The sequence below is a fragment of the Balaenoptera ricei genome, chromosome 11 (genome assembly GCF_028023285.1).
Source record: "Balaenoptera ricei isolate mBalRic1 chromosome 11, mBalRic1.hap2, whole genome shotgun sequence".
Classification (NCBI taxonomy): Eukaryota; Metazoa; Chordata; class Mammalia; order Artiodactyla; family Balaenopteridae; genus Balaenoptera; species Balaenoptera ricei.
The window spans coordinates 15,924,025-15,943,729 of NC_082649.1; positions in this window are offsets into that span (position 1 = coordinate 15,924,025).

Here is a 19,705-nt window from a genome sequence, read left to right on the forward strand (position 1 = left end):
CTTGTGAATTGCAGGGTTCTGAATATTATTTTATGTCCTCTCTTTAGAGTCACTCCTTTCAATTATCTTTCCTCCACGTTGAGAATTTTAAAATATTGCCCAAGTACTTCCTAGTAAAGCATTATCCCCTAAGTATTTCTTAAAGAATTGGTTAACTCTTGAAATTGTCCCTCTACCAAACATTTGTGAGTTTAATGAATTCATTTTCTTGACTTCATAGGTGTGATATCACACGTACAAATTATAATATACAGATCTACTTCCTGGCAGGGAGCACCTTGCGTTTAGCACAACAATCGATTACACCACACACACATCATTCATTAGCACTAATGGGCATCATGTGCATGAGACCCCACTCATTAACTGGAAAATTAAACCCCCTTGTGTATAAATAAATCACACCCCCAGCTATAGAAAGGCACTTATTTTTATCTTTACATTTGCATTTCAGTGCTGTCTAATAAATGCAATTGGACTGTTCTGTAATATCTTTCATTGTAGCAAAGATGTGGCTTTGCTGAGAACAAATTCCATATGCTGAACTCTGTCCACTTCAAGCCCAACAGAGTAGTGTTAGAACCATCATTATCCTTTACTCGGTCACTAATATTCCACGTCAAAAGAGGCATGATCAAAGTGGAGGAATGTTTTGCAGGCTGATAGTAAGGCACATAGGTCCTACTAGCAGGGAAAACTTTTGGCTGAGTTTCAGGCAAAACGGCCTCTTGAACTCCAAATGTCACCCTTACCTGTTTCTGTCTGTCTGAAATGGTGCATAAGCTATCATCAGTCTCTGTGTTCTGACTTCCTCAGCTGTAAAATGGGATAATAATAAGACTGAGCTCATTAGGCTGTTGTGGGGAGTAAATGAAATAACAGACATGAAGCATTTGTCACAAGACCTGCCAGAGCAGAACAGAAGCTAGAAAAAAAAAGCTGAGATGATCCACCAATTAATTGGAACCACTTAAATCTTGATAATGAGGCCCTACTGTGTGTCAGTCACTTTAAGGGGTGCTTTTCTTACCTCATCCCAAGCAATCCTCACAATTCTGTTAGACAGTTACTATTCCCATTGTACACATAAAACAATGTTGCAGTTTATAGGAACCTGGTTCAGAGAGGTTCAGCAGTTCTCTCCAGGTTGCACAGATTCTGATGCAAGGATTCTGGGATTAAGGTCTATGCCCTTTCTCTGATCAAAAAAAAGCTGAAGAACAAATGCAGGAGAACTTTTTGTTCTAGAAAAATACCAAAGCCCCATAAATGGTTTTTTCTCAGAGAATTTTTATAGATAATATTTAGTTTAATAAAACAGGAAAATGTTTTTAACAATATCATCAAGTATGGAGAGATTCAATGATAGAAACTAGAATATTAGGCATCTTTAGCATCGAATAAATGAGTTTCGGAGTAACTTTGTTACCTTGCAAGCCAACTCAGCTCAAACTTGTCCTGCTTCACACATGGGGGATAAAGATAACCAGTCAAATTTTCTATTTGTCAAAATTTCCTGGGCTTCCCTGGTGGCGCAGTGGTTGAGAATCTGCCTGCCAATGCAGGGGACACGGGTTCGAGCCCTGGTCTGGGAAGATCTCACATGCCGCGGAGCAACTAGGCCCGTGAGCCACAACTACTGAGCCTGCCCGTCTGGAGCCTGTGCTCTGCAACGGGAGAGGCCGCGATAGTGAGAGGCCCGCGCACCACTATGAAGAGTGGCCCCCACTTGCCACAACTAGAGAAAGCCCTCGCACAGAAATGAAGACTCAATACAGCCAAAAATAAAAAATAATAAATAAGTAAATTTTAAAAATTTCCTGGTAAAACTGCCAGAAAGCCTAACTTAGTTTAAAAAAGAGAAAGAAAGAAAAGGGTTGGTTTGGGATACAACCCACAAAAGAACAAGGATGCTTTTATCCGCATTTATACAGAGATTTTTAAAATGTTTACTTGTAATATGATTAGTGTTTGAAAAGATTTATCTAGTATAAAAATAGTTTTAAAGTTGTAAAAAATGTTTTAAATAAATAAGAGGCTCTGAGAACCATCTAGCATTTACAACATTGTTAAGTACTGATTCAAGTGTCATTTTAGTAAAGCTTCTAACATTTCTTGCATAAACCAGTGCCCTTATATGTCTACATAAACAGTTTCTCCATTGCAAACAGTATGTAGTCTTGGCTCTTAACAAAGATGGATACCTCGAACAAGGGATTAGTATTAGCATTTCTTCACCAAATGGTGAAAATTCATTATGACCTCTTCCTCTAATATATCGTTGTATAATCTATATTATATTTAGACCCAAGAAACTAGTATAAGAATTTCCATGGGGAGAAAGGTGGCATTTTATTGTAAGTCAGAGAGATTTTTCCATACAGGCACTGCTACCCTTCCTGTATGTATAAATTAATAGAAGATTTTTTTAACTTAGTTTAAAATATATATATATATATATAACATATATAAATATATAAAACACAGAGGGGACATTAATACTATTTTGTGTTTTTTCTCAAATTCAATGCAGTTCTGTTCTTTGATTTGTGTGTTTTTGTATCTATCACCACTCAGAGTACCTAAGATTCTAAAATGTTGGATTCTGAGACATAACCATTAGGATAGTTGTTACATATTTAATTTCATGCTCCACTCAGCATAAAGCAGTTGTGGGACTACAGACCAAAGCAAATTAAGTGGCTTCTTAGATAATTTCCTGCTTAATTGAAAGCAGGTAGCTTTTTAAAAGTAATAATTGGCTTTGTTTCAAATGATTGTAAAGTTCTTTCTTTTTTTTTTTTTCATACATGGTTATAGGGTAACATTCTACTTAGTCCAAGCACAATGGGTTGGAAGTCCCCCACTAAATCTAAGGGACAGAAATGTGACCTAGTTCTGGTGACAAATGAATGGAACACTCCATGGAGGTGTGTGGATAAGGAGCAAGGTGGAGGAAAAAAAGAAAATACACACATATACACATATATGAACACACAGATATATCTTTTTTTCATTAACATGTACAATAAATTAGATTTCCTTTCTATCACTCTGCTTTACTCTTAGCATTGGTTTAATGTTAGCAAGTGGTCAGTTATGAGATTGGTAGCCCCAGTTCATATCTAACAGACAGGGCTTCCTCATTACAGTATAAAACTAACCTTCAGCTGTGATATACTCTATATGACTATAGGAGATGCAGTCCTAGGGTGAGTGAATGAGAGCATATTAATAAGGAGGACATAAAGGCAATAGGTTTGATATAATTGCCTCTATAATAAGTAGACTACGGAGTTCCGTTTTCCCAGGAGTCAGTATTCAGAACTTTTCAAATAAATTAGATCTGCTAAAAACCTTTTAAATTACAAAAAAGAGGGAATGCTTTCTTGTTGCCTAGATTTAAGAGAAAAACAGAGAGTCAGAGAGAGAGACCGAATGAGGCAGAGAGAGAGGAACAGGTGTTCTTCAGAACCAAACATTTTAAAACACTACAAGGGAAATACACATACTGAATTTTTACATTCAATTGCCAAGACGATTCATGCAACTGATAACGGTGTACATCAGCACCCTAGAGCCATGGGATAAGTGCTAGAGGTGCATTTTTGGTGTTTACTAAAATTCTAACTTGTCCGAGTCTCTCTCTTTTTTTTTCTTTTAATTGAAGTTACAGTGGATTTACAATATTGTGTTAGTTTCAGGTGTGCAGCATAGTGATAGTGATTCATTTTTGTTTTGTTTTGTTTTTTGACAGATTATATTCCATTATAGGTTATTACAAGATATTGGGTATAATTCCCTGTGTTATACAATAAATCCTTGCTGTATAAGGATAATAATAAGAGAATATGAAGTTCTAGAAAGAATATGAAACTGAAAATCCAAATACTGGCAATAACTGCTCTAGACACTAAGGATGGTGCTAAGAGAACTCCATCAGGTACCTCATAAGGTATAAAGATAGTCCTAGAGAATATTAGTTTTAAAACTGGTTAGGTTCTCAGTTTCTTCTCATATTTTGGCATATTTGACATATTTTGGCATTCTTCCAACATTACTCTCCTCAGTACTCAATACAATTTTTCAGAGATTCCTAAAGGAAAAATCAATAGCTGGTTGTTGCTTGAAAAGATGATGCCTGAGTTTCTGGCTTGAGTATCTGAATTAATGGAGATGCTGTTTAATGAGATAGAGAACACAGATGAGAGGGAGAATTTAGGCATGTTGAAATTGAACAGCCAGCGACACATCTAATTGGAGATATCCAGTGATAATTAGAGACCCAATCCATGAATCTGGATTTAAGAGAGAGATTTGAGCTAAAGACATACATTTGGAATCTTTTAGCTTTTTCATACTACTTCGAATTGGACAACATTATCCAGGGTCAGTACATAATGGAAGAAGAGGGCAGAACCTCACATCACACGAAAATTTAAGGAAAAGAAAGAAAGAAAGAAAGAGAGAGGGGGGGGGGGAAAGAAAGAAAGAAAGAAAGAAAGAGAGAAAGAGAGAGAGAGAGAGAGAGAGGGAGGGAGGGAGGGAGGAAGGAAGAAAGAAAGGAGGAAACTCTCAAAAGAAAATGAGAAAGTAAAGAGAAGTAGGAAGAATTTTACTTAATGAAATTTCCAGGCCCTTAACCTCTAACTTTCTTCCAGCCTTTCACTTACCGTTTGTGCTCTACTGCCTTCCCTATTCAATCACATTACAATCACTTTCACCTCTCCTTTGCACTGTCAATAGTCTTTCTTATTGACTTAAACCACTACCCTACTATACTTTCTGCCTTGGATCAATTTTTTAAAATCCACATTTTTATAATATATTTACAATGATATCTTTCCTATAACTACCTTTCTGGCTGTTACTGAGCCTAAGATTAAAAGACTTCCAGGGTAAGCCCTCTGGCTCAAACACCCAGCCCAAGTATTTAGCTTGCATAATCACTATATAAGTGCTATATTGAGTATGACAATGGGAAGAAATACTAATATTTAAACATATATCATTTGTTAGTCTTGCTCTCTGGTACAACTTTTACATATATTTACTCTTAAAAACCATGAATTAATTTTACTGGCCTTTAAAAAGCTAAGAACCTTACCCCAAATCTCATTAAAATACAGATATTCTGCTTCCAGAAGTCTTGTCCATGCCACCAGGCTCAGCTGCCTTCCAAAGTATAAGAAGGTATTATTCCCTCCTTCAAAGTATTTTCTCTGTTGGGAAAGATGAAAATCCACTTACACTAAAATAATTTGAAAATGGTACAAACCTAACAGAAATAGAAACTGAGACCCCTTCATAATCTACAATGTAAAACAAAGAGGTATAGCTCAATGGTTCTCAACTCTGGCTGCAGTTTTTTAGAATCACCAATGGTGGTTTTAGAAAACATTGGGTCTTTCCAGAAAGATGCACCAGCAGTACTTTCCCCTATTCTTTCTCCTAAGTACAACTAAAAACACATTATGTGAAAAATAAGCATAAAAAGACTGAAGACAAGGTGAAAAGAAGTAGGCAAACCAGTAGGGAAACTACAAAATGCTAAGGAAAGGAATCAAACAAAGTCTAAATAAGTGGAGAGACATACTGTGTTCCTAGATTGGGAGACTCCACATAGTAAAGATGTCAATTCTTCCCAAATTGATATACAGTTTAACACAATTCCTATCAAAACCCCAGCAAGGTTTATTCCAAAATGTGTATGGAAAGGGAATGGAACTAGAATAGCTTTTTAAAAACGTACAAAGCAAATGATACTGGAGGAATCAGTCTACCCAGTTTCAAGGCTTATTACATAGCCACAGTTGTCAAGACAGTGTGGTGTATATGGAAAGATGGATAAATAGATCAATAGAACCAAACAGAGAAGCCAGAAATAAACCCCCACGAACACTACCAACTGATTTTTCCAAAGGTGCAAAAGCAAGTTAATGGAGAAAGGATAGTCTTTTTCAACAAATTGGATATTCACAGGCAAAAAATGCACCTTGATTTAAATGTCACACCTTATATAATAATTAACTTAAAATGGATTATAGACTTGAATGTAAAATGTGAAACTGTAAAACTTTTAAAGGAAAACATAGGAGCAAATCTTCAAGATCTAGGACTTGGTGGAAATTTCTTAGACACGACAGCAAAAGCACGACACGTTTTAAAAAATCAAAATATTGGACTTCCTCAAAATTAAAAACTTTGCTCTCCAAAAGAGTCTTTTAAGAGTATAAAACGACTGGGACAAACTACTTGCAAATTGTATGTCTGATAAAGGACTCATATCTAGAATTTATGAACAACTCTCAAAGCTCAACAGAAACAAAACAATCTAATAAGAAAATGGGCAAAAAACATGAAGAGAAATTTCACTGAAGAGAATATGTGGATGGCAAATAAAGACATAAAAAGATGTTCAACATCACTAGTCATTAGGAAAATGCAAATTAATAACATCATGGTGAGATATCACTGGACACATATCAGAACAGTTAAAATAAAAAATGCTGGCAAGGATGGGAGAAACTGCCTCTCTCATGCATTACCGTTGGGACAGTAAAATAGTACCGCATTTCTGGAAAATAGTTTGGTAGTTTCTTAAAAAACTAAACATATACTTACCATATGAGCCAGCAATCACACTCCTGGGCATTTATCCCAGAGAAATGAAAACTCATATCCACAGAAAAACCTATACATGAATGTTCATAGCAGCTTTATTTAGAACAGCTCCCAAGAAAGGAAACAACCACAATGTCCTACAATAGGTGAATAATTAAACTGTGGTACATCCATATGATGAAAAACATCTCAGTAACAGAAAGGAATAAACTATTGTTACATGCAACAACTTGTAGGGATCTCAAGGGCATTACGCTGAATGAAAAAAGCCAATCTCAGAAGGTCACAAGTTTGTATGAATCAATTTATATAACATTCTCAAAAGGACAAAATAATAGAGATGGAGAACAGACAAATGGTTGCCAAAGGTTAGGGATGGTGTGTGTGTATGGCAGGAGACTAAAAAGGGATTACACCAGGAAGATCTTTGGTGTGTTGGAATAGTTCCATGTCTTGATTGTGCTAGTGGTTATAAGAATCTGCAAGTGATGAGAAGACACAGGATTACAGGAACACTTTATACCAATGTCAATTTCCTGATTTTATAACTGTTCTATAGTTATGTAAAATGTAAACAATGGTGGAAACAAAGTAAAGGATATATGGAACCTCTTTGTACTATCTTTGCAAATTCCTGTGAATCTATAATTCGAAATTAAGTTTAAAAAAAAAATAGATGTCCAGGCCATACCACAGACCAAGTAAACAAAAATCTCTAGGTAAGGAACTTAGCCAACTGTATTTTTTAAAAGTTCATAGGGTAATTCTAAAGTATGGCTAAGGTTTGGAACCACTGGCAGCTAATGCTATTACTGAAACTACAGGGACTGAAACACCTGTGATTAAGTCTAGTTGAAGATAGGAAGGAAGAAAATAAATACGCAAATCTATTTTAGGTCTCTTGAGGGTCTCCCCCCACAATGTTGAAACCTGGCATTTAAGAGAATCCAAATAATGTGGATGGGATAATCAGTCATCTATTATGTTATAGACCATTTTATACAAAAATGCCAACCCCAATAGACTGTTCTTTGGATTCTAAAGCATTTGGTATCGATGTTACAATTTTCAAACGCTAAGGAGCAATTACAATCACATTTAAATATGCAGCAATTTTAGAAAATTAATGTTTCACTAAGTCCTCATTTTTGATGGGTAACAAAATGAGTTCGAGGGTTTAAAAAAAAATAATTTAACAAACTGCTGACTGCTACCAGCAGTTTCCTGGGAAACATGTGTAAAGTAAATATTCCAATCTTGAACGTGAATTCTCATATATTAGTTATTTTTACTAACGATCATCAACTACTACCTACTAGTCTCAGAACTGTGCCTAATGTGGTTAGTAATCATTCCTTAGCACCATCATGAAAAGATACTCACTGTGTATCTATTCAATTGGGTCAGGAGATTGAAAGTTTAGGAAAGAGTCCTTCTCTGCCTTCGAAGGGTTTAAAATCCGTTTGAAGAGAGAACCAAATATATAAACAATAAATAAAGCAAAGAAGGATATGCTGAAATCTGGACTCATAAAGGGGCCAAAAGTGCTTGTTTTTACTGGAGGTATTTTTGCAAGAGCTAGAAAGGGAATTTGCATCCTCTGGGCTCAAGAATCCCGCAGATGAGCAGCTTCGGCAATGCAAATTTATGCTATCCGTGCGAGGGTTTCGCTTAGTTCTCAGTTGTGGACTTACTTCCAAAAATGCAGCTGTTCTGAAGCAAGAGGTTTGTCAAAAAGAAAGTGAAATAAAGCATAAGGTATTATTACCTCCCATCCAACCCTGGTCAATAGCTAAGTCTACTTCCCTCCCTTCCGCCCTCCCACACCCACCTCCGCCACCTTCAGGGCTTAAAGATTTTTGTATTGGGGGGGGTGGGTGAGGGTGGAAGTGGGTTGCATACTGAACTATTTGCCTTACTTCGAAAACCACCGGCCTCTTCCATCTCTCTCCTCCTTTCTCTCTCTCTCCCTCCCTCTCTCCTTTTCTCCTAACCTCGCTCCCTCCAAATACGACCCTCACGCACCCTCCATTCTAATTTACAGCACTACAACTTCCCAGATCTGTTTTCTCTTCTGGAAGGATCTATCCTTTTGGAAGCGTTCAGTTCCTAACTGTCGTGAAGTCCGATTTAAAAGCAAAATAAGAACCACTACGTTTTAAGAGGGGATAGTGCAAATTCTTATAAGAAAGTTGTTTTGTGATTGTGGGAGATAACACCTACTCCGGCATTCTTCTCTAAGACAGCTGAGGTTTACCATTTTCGCTATTCCGGCAATAAATTCTTCCTCCTTTTGCTCTACGCCTTTTGGCAGGAGCCTTGACTCTGCAGGTGTTAGCGCTGCAAGGGCTCAACCCAACCGCCAATAGGGCTGCCGAGCCTAGCATGGGATGCTGCCCAGCAAAACACAGAGCCCAGGGAGACCGCGACCGAGAAGGGAGGCTGCGAGCACGCTTCCGAAGAGATTGGGACTAGAGCCCTAGAAAACTAGACAGAGTGCATTTCCCGGCAGGGGGAACCCGCAGGAGCCTGGAAAAAAAGAAAGAGAGAGACAGAGAGAGAAAATGAAAGAAACCCACCCCCGCGCTCTTGGCCTCAGCGCGAGCGAGAGAGCGCGCGGGCTGCCGGGGCTGCTCCAGCTGGAAGTCATTGCGCCGGGTGGCGTCGGCGTTGTCACGGCGACCGCCTGGCCGGCGCCAGCGGAGGGGGGAGGCGGGCTCGGTGAATGGGTGACGTCACGCGGCCGGCGCCAGGGAGTCTGGGCGGCCGAGCCAATGAATCAGCTGTCGGGGGAGAGAGCGCGGCGCGCGGGAGGAGGGTGCTGGAATGCGCCGGGAGCCGCGCGGCCAGGGCGGAGGGAGGCGCTCCGCTCCGCCCCGCCCCGCCCCGCCGGTCCCGGGGCGGCTGGCGCTCCCTGCTCCTCGCGCCGGGGCTGCCGCTCGGGCCCCTAACTTAGTGCCAGTTCCTCCACCAGCGCGCGCTCTGCAGGGAGGCCCGGGAGCTGGGCCTGGTACGGTTAGAGAGGACTTGTTTTCCACCTATTGTGACTATGCCATTTACTCATTAAAAAAAGGAAAACAAAATAAAACTTGTCCTGGTTGATAAAGTGGACTTTGAAAGTGCTGAATTGCTTCACTGCGGCCTTACTGTGTGCTCTGCATTGTGCTGGAATCACACACACACACACACACACAAAAAGGAATCAGAGGGCTCAGAAGAGTTTAAGATTGTACAGGGAAGAACGAAGTGTAACTCATGATTCAGGCTTGGAGCCGACTGCGTTTTCTTCCATCATTCCATTGTGCTGTACTATACAGTGTCTTCAAGGGTCTAGAAGGTGAAGGCTCCAGTTTTTCAGTGCTTTTATGTTTTGTTTTTCCTCTGCCCTGTCTTGCTGTCCATTAGACAGTGACTTCCAGAGAGCCAAGTACTGGGTCATGGTTATTTCAGTAGCCCCAGCGCTTAGCACTCTCTCAGACAGGGTAAGCAATCTAAATTGTGATGAATAATCTACAATGCAAGAGCAAATAATCTCTGAGTAAAGGCTTGAGTCAAATAAATACCCCTGAATTCCTAAACATCTATTTTGGGTGCTTACTTGTTGGCTTTTGGTGGTGTCAAGAGTGGTGATGCATTCACTGTTACTGAAACTGGAAAACTAAAGAGTATGGCCTGAACGTTACAGAAGATGTTCCATCTGCTGCAGTCATTCCCCTCTCTGGGTTTCTTCATCTGTAAAAGGAGCAGACGTGGTGAGATGTTCTCTTAAGACCCCTAAAGTTCTATAAGCCCATCATTGTATTTATCAACCATTAAAACTAAATTTTGAGTTTACTATTCCTATTCCATCGTGGTAAACACGATGATCATTCATTCAACGAACAGTTCAGGGTGCCTTCTATGTGAGTACTAGAAGTTTTAGTTGAATTTTTTTTAAGTTAGAAGATGGGATCTCTGACCTGAAAATCTTTAAAGATATGCAAGTAAGAAATAAACTAGAAACCAAAAGAAGATGCTAATAAGCTGTTACAGACCAGTGCATCTCAAAGTTTGATGTGCATTCAAGTCACCTGGTATCTGGTTGAAATGCAGACTCAGGTGCAGGTTGCAATTCCGGATGTATTACAGGCGTCCAAGTGTTGCTGGCCCATGCACCACAATTTGAGTAAAGAGGGTCTACACTACAAAGTACTAATCATATCTTAAAGTAAGTATATGATGGGTGTAAGGTGGTGTTATTTCCTGAAAGCCTCTGGAGGTGAGTTTGAGCCAAGTGTCTGAGCATGTGACAGGCTGAGGGGAATGAAAACACTTTCAGGAGAAGAAACAGCATAAATAACAACAGACACTAGAGGGAAAGGAGCAAGAAATAAGTAGGGCAGTGGAGGGGATTTTGTTTGACTTCAATTAAGAAATATTTTGGAGAGCTACAGAAGATGAGATTGGATATTTGCTGGTGCGGGATGGGTAGTATGATAATGAAATAGGGAATTTACAATTTTAGAGCTGAAAAGAACCTTAGACATTATTAGCCCCAACTAATTTGCTACAGATGAGGAAACTGAGCAGCAAAATGATTACATTAGGTAATGGCAGAGCTCAGAGTGGAAGCCAACCTGAAAATTGTAGATTGCATACATTCTGTACATAGCAGAGTTCTTGATATAAGGAAAACCATTTGTTATTGTTGTGCAAAGTGGAAATATGAAGTAAGAATGAAAGCAAGAGAGACAGACCTGTAGGAAATAATTTAATAGTCCAAGCATGGAGTTTCAGATAAGGTCTGGGAGATGAGGAAATAAAGGGCAAGATTTAATCTGAAAAATTTTGGTTTTATATAAGTTACAATGCCTGAAACCAGCTGATTAAGTCATCTTTTTTCCTGTAAGAGAATTCCCTCCATCCTTCTCATATTCCAATCCAATGTTTTTCAAACCTGACTTCACATAAGCATCACCACAGGAACTTAAAAAAAAAAAAAAAAAGTAATGCCTGGGCTCCACCCCGCATGAATTTAATCAGACTCTCTGGGAGTAGAGTCCTGGCATCAGAAGTTTTAAAAGCTCCCCAGGTGATTATAATGCGCAGCCAGTGTTGAGAATCACTAATCCTAATATACAATCACCAGCTCATTTCAGAGACTTCATTTCTGCTCCTGAACATTTCCCCTAGTGCTAACTATTATACGGTAGTTACAATATCATTTTTAATACTTGGTGGATTTTGATGGTTTATAGCACATTCTCTATGCTCAATGTCTTCTATCCCTCATTACTGTCATGGCTTAGTTGTGAACATAACCTGATATCTCTCATTGGCAAGAAAAGGAAAAGTGATTTGGCACATTATTGGATGGAAATGATAAACCCGGTCTATGAAACTATATGGTACCATAGTGTGACAGTGTGTTGCCTTACAGTTATTTTATCTTAGCTTTAACTATCTACATTAATAGCCTCTTTAGGATTACAGCTGATGAAAGAGGTAAGTATGTAAAATACCTACTTGGACCCTTGGAACTTTTATTTTCAGTCTTCTCTCAAAAAAGTTTTAGTTTTTGCTGAAAAAATAATCCAGAAAGTGAAAAGTCCTTGTGGCTTTTTCTTTGGTGACTAACTTTTAAACCTGCATGGATTCATTCATTTCCCTAAAAATAATTGAGTACCTACTATGTGCAGATACATTTTCAGGTATGAGGATGCCAAGAAAAGAAAAGCAATTCTTCTGTCTTAAAAGAGGAAAGGATAAGCACAATTAATTTAAGGTATTTTATTTATTCAGTCTGGACATTTAAAAGGTACTTGACTTTTCCACACCGTCTTACAGCTGCATTCTATATTTTTTAAAATTCAATTCATTCAGTTAAAAAAAAAAACTAATGCATCTATGTGTTCAAAAACCAAATGAAAGAGAATTTTCCCTTCATCCTTGTCCTACATCTGCCTAATTTCCCACTCACACACCACATAAGTTGCTATTGTTAATTTCTTGTATACCCTTCCAGAGTATTTCTATGAATATACAAGCAAATAGAAATAGATTCTTATTTTCCACATTTTTACATTGTTTTGTAATTTTAATTTTAAAATATTGCAAGGTTTTTTTTCTATATCGGCCACATTCTTTTTCACTTAGTTATACCTCCATAATATTCTATTGTCTAGAAGTACCATAAGTTATTTATCTTACTCCTATTGATGGTGACCTACGTTGTTTACAATCTTTTATTACAAAGCTGCATAAATAACCCCGTATCTGTGACATTTTACACGTGTGAGTTTATTTGTAGGATAAACTCCTGCAAGTGAAATTACTCGGTCTCTAAAGAGTGTATGTTAACATTCCTGACTCTTTCTTTAAGCTAAATTCCTGGGCATGGGATTGCTGAATTGAAAGGCATAAATATTTTTAAGGTTTTGATATTTACTGACAAATTGCCATCTGAAAAGTTTGTGTTGATTGATATTCTCACTTGCATAGTAAGTACCCATTTCTCTGAAACCTTGCCAGCACTGGAAGTGAATTTTTTCTTTTTTTATAAATCTTTGTTCATTTAGTAGGTAAAGAATGGTTATATATATATATAATTTTAACATGCATTTCTATAACTCTTAGATAGTTAAAATTTGATTCCATTCGCCGCTGCATGATCAGGGACTTGTTTGTTCATTTCATTTGTCCAGTTTTGAAGAATTTTTATTTTTCTTACTGCTTTTCGATAAATGGCTTATATTTATTAATATAACTAATAATAATAATGGCACATATTTATTAAGTAATAATAATAATGGCTCATATTTATTAAACCTCTACCTTGTTCCAGGTGTTGTGCTGTGCACTTTTAATTGGTCCTGTATATTATAAATATTTTATCTGAGTTTGGTATGTGTCTTTAATCCTTATTCAAACAGTATTTCCACCTAAAAACTTATAGAGGCTTTAAAAATTATGTGATAAAATAAATTAATATTTTGTTTTTTTGTCACTTTCCTTTAACACATAAAAAGTCTATGCCATTCTAAAATCAGATTAGCATTCATCTTTATTTTTTCAAATTCCTGAAGGATTTTGAATAATTTTTTTAAACCCAGATCAATCATATATACACACATAAATGAGTATTTTCAAACAGTTATCTACCTACAATGTAACTATCTTTTCTGTTTTAAGAAAACATTTATATCCTTTTTAAAAAAATTATTTAAAAAAATACAGATAACTAAAAAAGGGGGGGGGAACTCAGATTATCCACAATCTCACCAACCTGAGACAATCCTTATTAACATTCAGAGTAAATCCAGATGGTTTTCTATACACAAATATCTGTGTATAAATATGTGTATATAAATACATATATATACACATATATATTTTACAAAAATGGCATTACACTATGCATATATTTTGTAACTCACTTCCCCTACTCCCCTTAGCTACACACAGGTGAATATCTTCCTATGTCAATAGCTCTACATCCTCATCATTAGTCATCCATTGTATGGAGGAGAACTCTCTAATGAGATAATTTGGAAGGAAACCTGGGCAGAAGCATTCCAGGAGAAACCTCACCTGCCTGTTTGATGTTCATCTGATCAGAATTTCCTAAGGCAATTTAATTCTATTGTTTCTCAAAGACTTTCAGTTTCACTGAGGGCCTAACTGCCAGCAAAAATGGCTAACATAGTGGTCAATCATTAACCTACCCCAACAGGAGAGACAGCTCAGAAAGAAAACAAAAATCGCTTTCTTAGCAAGGCATGGCTCAAAATAGTCCTCTAGACTTGTTTTCTTCAGTTTGCTTTCTCTCCTCTTTCCCACACTTCCTTCTCTTTCCCCTACCCACTTGACATGCATGTCTCCTTTTAGATAATTTTAAACTTATGCCCCTTATTCATTTCTTAACAAAAGTAATGACAGGATTTGCTCTCCCAGAGATCTGACCTTAGGTTTGTTCTAACTGCAGCAGTAGCATAGATCCTTCCATCAATTATGAATGTATTCATGTGTGCAGAGGCTATAGTAGGCCAATGGTAACGTTACCTTATTCTGGAGGCTTACCCTTATAAATAAATAATGAAATGTTTCTGTGAAATGCCTTTAGCAAAGGCAGGAGAAAGCATTACTTCTCAAAAGACTAAACATTTTAAAGATTAAAAACTTTAAAACACCCAAAGTTCCTCAAGAGAATATAAACCATTTATATGAAAAGAAAGAAAAAGAAAGACATGAACTGGAAACTCTATAATGCTCAACTGAGTAGCCAAAGTTCTCTAGATGGCAAGTGTAGAATCTAAGTGAACAATCAGGAACTCCCTGGCGGTCCAGTGGTTAGGACTCGGTGCTCTCACTGCCAGGCCCCTGGTTGGGGAACTAAGATCCCACAAGCCACTGGCGGGGCCAAAAGAAAAAAAAAAAGGGAGTATAAGTGAGCAGTCAGAGAACCTAAAATAGATTCTTGGATATGCAAGGACACATCTCTGTACCTCCAAATATTTTCTTACGTTGTACATGTAAAAGAATAAAATCTCTACACTTAAAAATCTTCATTCCTATCTATTAAGCATAATATTAGAACATGGCAATAAATAATTTCAATGACAGTGATATAACCTAGTGGTATGTATGATAGATTTTTAATATTAAACATCTTTTTTTTCTGTTTCAACGAATTCATGTTAGGTTTGTGTATTAAGGTAGATATTCAAGTCTAGGTAGTAATTTAGATAGCTTCATGAAGCACAGTAAGCACTTCCAAATGATCTGTACTGTGTATTCTAGTCCTCTTTCTAGCAAAGTAGAAAATACTTTGTGGTTTTGCCACTAGAGGGCAAATTGCCTCCTGGACTCCTCTTTGACCAAAGAGTTTCTCAGTCCAGGCAGCCAATGTTTTCAGTTTCTCATATAACCTAGAGTCTTAAATCTTACATTGCCAACTCTTAGTCAACCCACAGGCTCAGCAAGCTAAGAAGTTTAAAAGTCAAGATTTACATGTGCTCTTTTACCATTTTACCAAATGGTCCCCTTTGGGATGATAGATCTCTTCCCTGAGTGCACTGACTTCCAAGCTTCTTATCCTAACCCTTTCTCATCTAGATCTTAAACCACACTGCTCTGCCAATAAGGTAACCTAACCTCACAGCACTCAACAGCAATCTTAGACCTTAGAGTGGCAAAAAAGGCACTCTCCAATCTGATTGATTTCTGCTTACCTTTCCCATCTCATATCCTACCACTCGCACTGCACCAGTTCAGAATTGGTCACAGTTCCTTAAACATGCCCTTGTGTCTTTGCTTGGGCTTCTATCTGAGATGCTGGCACTGCCCACCACACATTATTGAAGGCTCAGCTCAGATATTACCTATGAGAAGCTTTATAGTCTCTGCTGATCCCCTGCTCACCCCTCCTCCTTTCTCTAAGCAGTGGATTTCGTTTCTCCCTCCCGTTAGCTCCTCCGTGTGTGTACAGAGGCATCTTGTACACACCTCTGTTAACAATGCTAATTCTGCTACTGTGATTATGTCTAGCAGAATATGAATGTTCAATCTACTTTGAAATGTAAACTCAGCTGTTTTGTCTTTTCTTCGCTGCATTAGAAGTTGTTAGGAGTTCTAGAAGAAAGATGGAATGCAAACAACTCCCCTCCTCTCCAGGAAGCAGACACCAGGCAATTGTGGTTTTTGAAGACTGAGTTCTCTCTGCCCTTGAGTAAGGAGGTACAAGATTTCTGCTGATAAAAATTTGGACTCCGTTGCTAGTTAAAAGAAGCAATTAGGACTTTAAGCATAAAGAAATATTTGGAATCTGGAGAGGCTGAGGTAGACCGGAAAAGGTTCAAAGAGGCCAAACATCATTGCCCAGAGTTAGGAAAATGATCTGAAATACAGCTGCTGCCTGGAGGTGCCCAGTGAGTGAGCTTAGAGAAGAGCCCCATGACGGGCAATGATGAAGTACTCAGGAGTGGTGCTGAATAAACCCTGCACAGCCCTCACCAATGGACTGTCTAGTTGAGTGGGAGTCCTGCTTCAACTAGAAAAATAATCACAAGATGTGATTCTCAGCCTATGATCAAGTATTTTTGTCTTTTTATTTTTCAGACAAAAACAAACTACTCCTAAAAACTTTCAAAGATCACTTGTCATGGTGATCATTTTGTAATGTATAAGAATATCAAGTCACTATGTTGTACACCTGAAACTAATAATATTGTAAGTCAATTATACTTCAATTAAAAAACACAAAAAACTTTTAACAACCATTAAAAACAAGGAGTGTCTGAGAAATCATCACAGCCAAGAGGAATCTTAAGGAGACATAGCAACTAAATAAAAAGTGGTGTTCTGGATGGGATCCTGGAACAGAAGAAGGACATTAAATGAAAACTAAAGAAATGTGATAAAGTGTAGACTTTAGTTAATCACAATGTATCAGGATTGGTTTGGGAATTACATTTATATATATAATATCAAGGTAAAATGTTACTAATAGAGGAAGCTAGTGTGGGGTATATGGAATCTCTCTGTTCTATCTTTCCAATGACTTTGTAAATCTAAAACTGTTCTAAAGACTAAAGTTTATTTTAAAAAGAAGGAATAGGAGGACAAGGAAGAGAAGAAAAACACAAACTAACCTGTGAGAATGTCTCCTCCAAAACCTTTGGAAAGCTAGACATGCCCAGGGCACCTGGGCCCATGAATGCCTTGAGTGCAGGGACTGGTCAGGTCATGCTAATTGATATCCCCAGTGCCTGGTTTTAATAAGTGATCAATGCATAACATAATTATTAAATTAATATTTCTTTCCAATAAGAGAGTAGCAAGAGAGAATGTTTTTCTTGTGATGATAAATAAAACTGCAAAATGTCTTCTTTGCTTAAGTTGAAAAAAAAAATTTTGTAGGACTATCCAGTTCAACAGTGTTTGTCCTGACAGAAAGAGTATTGTAAGACTAACTAGGATCTTAGCTCAGAAAATAAAACAAATTCCATTCTTTAAGAATATTGCCATTTTTCTTATGTTAACCTGGAAGAAAACCATACTTTTCATAGTGAGATGTTAAAATTGAGGCAGAAAATACATAAACAGAGATCAGGTACAAAACATCCAAGTAGTTTTAAGTAAAGAACAAAGGTTAAATTTGTTTTTCATATGAAAGGAAGCAAACATGTTACAATTCTCCTAAGTACTAATATTTGAAGTACATAGACTGAAAATAGAATGTGCTCATATATTTTTTATATAAAAATTGTTGTCTAATATGTTTTTTAGTTTAGTGCAGGTCTCTTGGCAAATGATACTTATCAAATAGCATTTTATCCATGAGGGGTATTTCAAAATAATTTGGAATATAGACTTAAAATTTTTTTTGCATAGCTCATGATGTTTGTCAATATCAATATGGTAAGGTATAGTAGAAATGTACACTTAAAAGAAGAAGGTGTGGAAGATAAGATGGCCAAAAAATAAAGGTTTCAGATAATGAATTCAAAAGCTTTTCCTCTGCCAGCATTCTGTGCATTGACTGAAGCAACTAGGGGTCTTGCTGATGACTCAGGACCCTGCTAAGCTGTCTTGCTTATCACAAGGGAGGCTATCAACCACACAAATATGAAGCTGTAACCCTCTCTCCTTGGCAAGGAGTAGAAAAGCCTAATAGATTTTTAGTTTGAACAGGCAACTCCTACTCATATTTTATTCTGGACATACTGTGAGAAAGGTAAAAAGGTCATTTTTTTTGTACTTTCAGAATATATTTAAATCAGTGATGTTTTAAGATACACTCACTTCCAGATATATATTAAAATATATTCAAGATAATATATTAATTCCAGATGATGATTAATTACATGAAGTAGATTCTCTCTCTCTCCCAAAATAAAATAAGAGGAATGAAGAAGAGGAGAGAATGAAGAAATACATGTGATGGGAGGCAACAGGGTGGAAAGGGCTCTAGGGGGTTTAGAGAGGAAAGAAGATTGGGTGGAGATATCTCTGTGCCAATAACTCTATGGTTCTACTGTGCTTGGGAATTTCACATGCATTTTCTAATTTTCTTAACAATTTCAACAGATGAATTCTTATCCATAGTTTAGACATGAGACATTCCGAGAGTTTAGTAACTGGTCCAAGGTCATTCACCCAGTGAGAAGCAGACCCAGGTATCAAACCTAGATCTACTTGATTCTATAGACTATGGAACCTACCATACTATCTCTCAGCATTTTCCTGTCAAAACTTTTCAGGTATGATTTTGGGTTGGAGGTTTTGATAGGTTAATTCCCATGTATCAGAGCTACTGGAGGTCCAAGTCATTGTTGAAGCTAATGGAACTTCATCAATTCTCTCAACTTTTTTTGGTATCTATAATCTTTGCTATCCTTTGTGGTCTACAAAGAAAGATTTCATTACTTCTGCCAAATGCTTTATGCTATACTATAAATCAGGACAATCTTCAGTTTATTGCACTGGTACCATTTATGCTACATCTGCACTTACAATGTTTAGAGCAGTGCTCAAAATCTAATATTCTGGTTGTTTTTTATGGCTCAGATAGTGTTTTAATTCTGTACATTTCTTTTGGTTCATTGTTATTGTTTCTAGTTCTCTGTAGACACTTTTCATCTTGTCTTTTAATTTCTTAAAATAGGAATGGTGGTCTGTGTCTGAAAACTCCGTTATCTGGATCCCATGTGGTTGTTTGTCTTGTCCATTTTTCTTTTGGATTTTGGTCACATCCTGTCTCCTTGTTTACCTGGTTATTATTGATCACCAGACGCTGTGTATGATAATCATCAAGAGATTTTGTATAACACTATATGCCTCCAGAGAGAAGGTGCATATGCTATAGGCAGACAGCTAGGTTAGCGGCACTAATAACCCCTAAACTCCTTAATATAATCAGCATATGGAGGCCATCTGAAGTTGGGTTTCAGTGAGAATCAGTCTATTTCTAGTTCACTGTTATTCCTGGGTATAGCCCTTCTGGGTCCAAACTGACTGCCTGAGACATTTACCAAGATCTCTAGTCCTTGGCAAACACTACGTCCAATTCTGGGGCCCCTACCTCCATGTGTCTGTGTCCAAA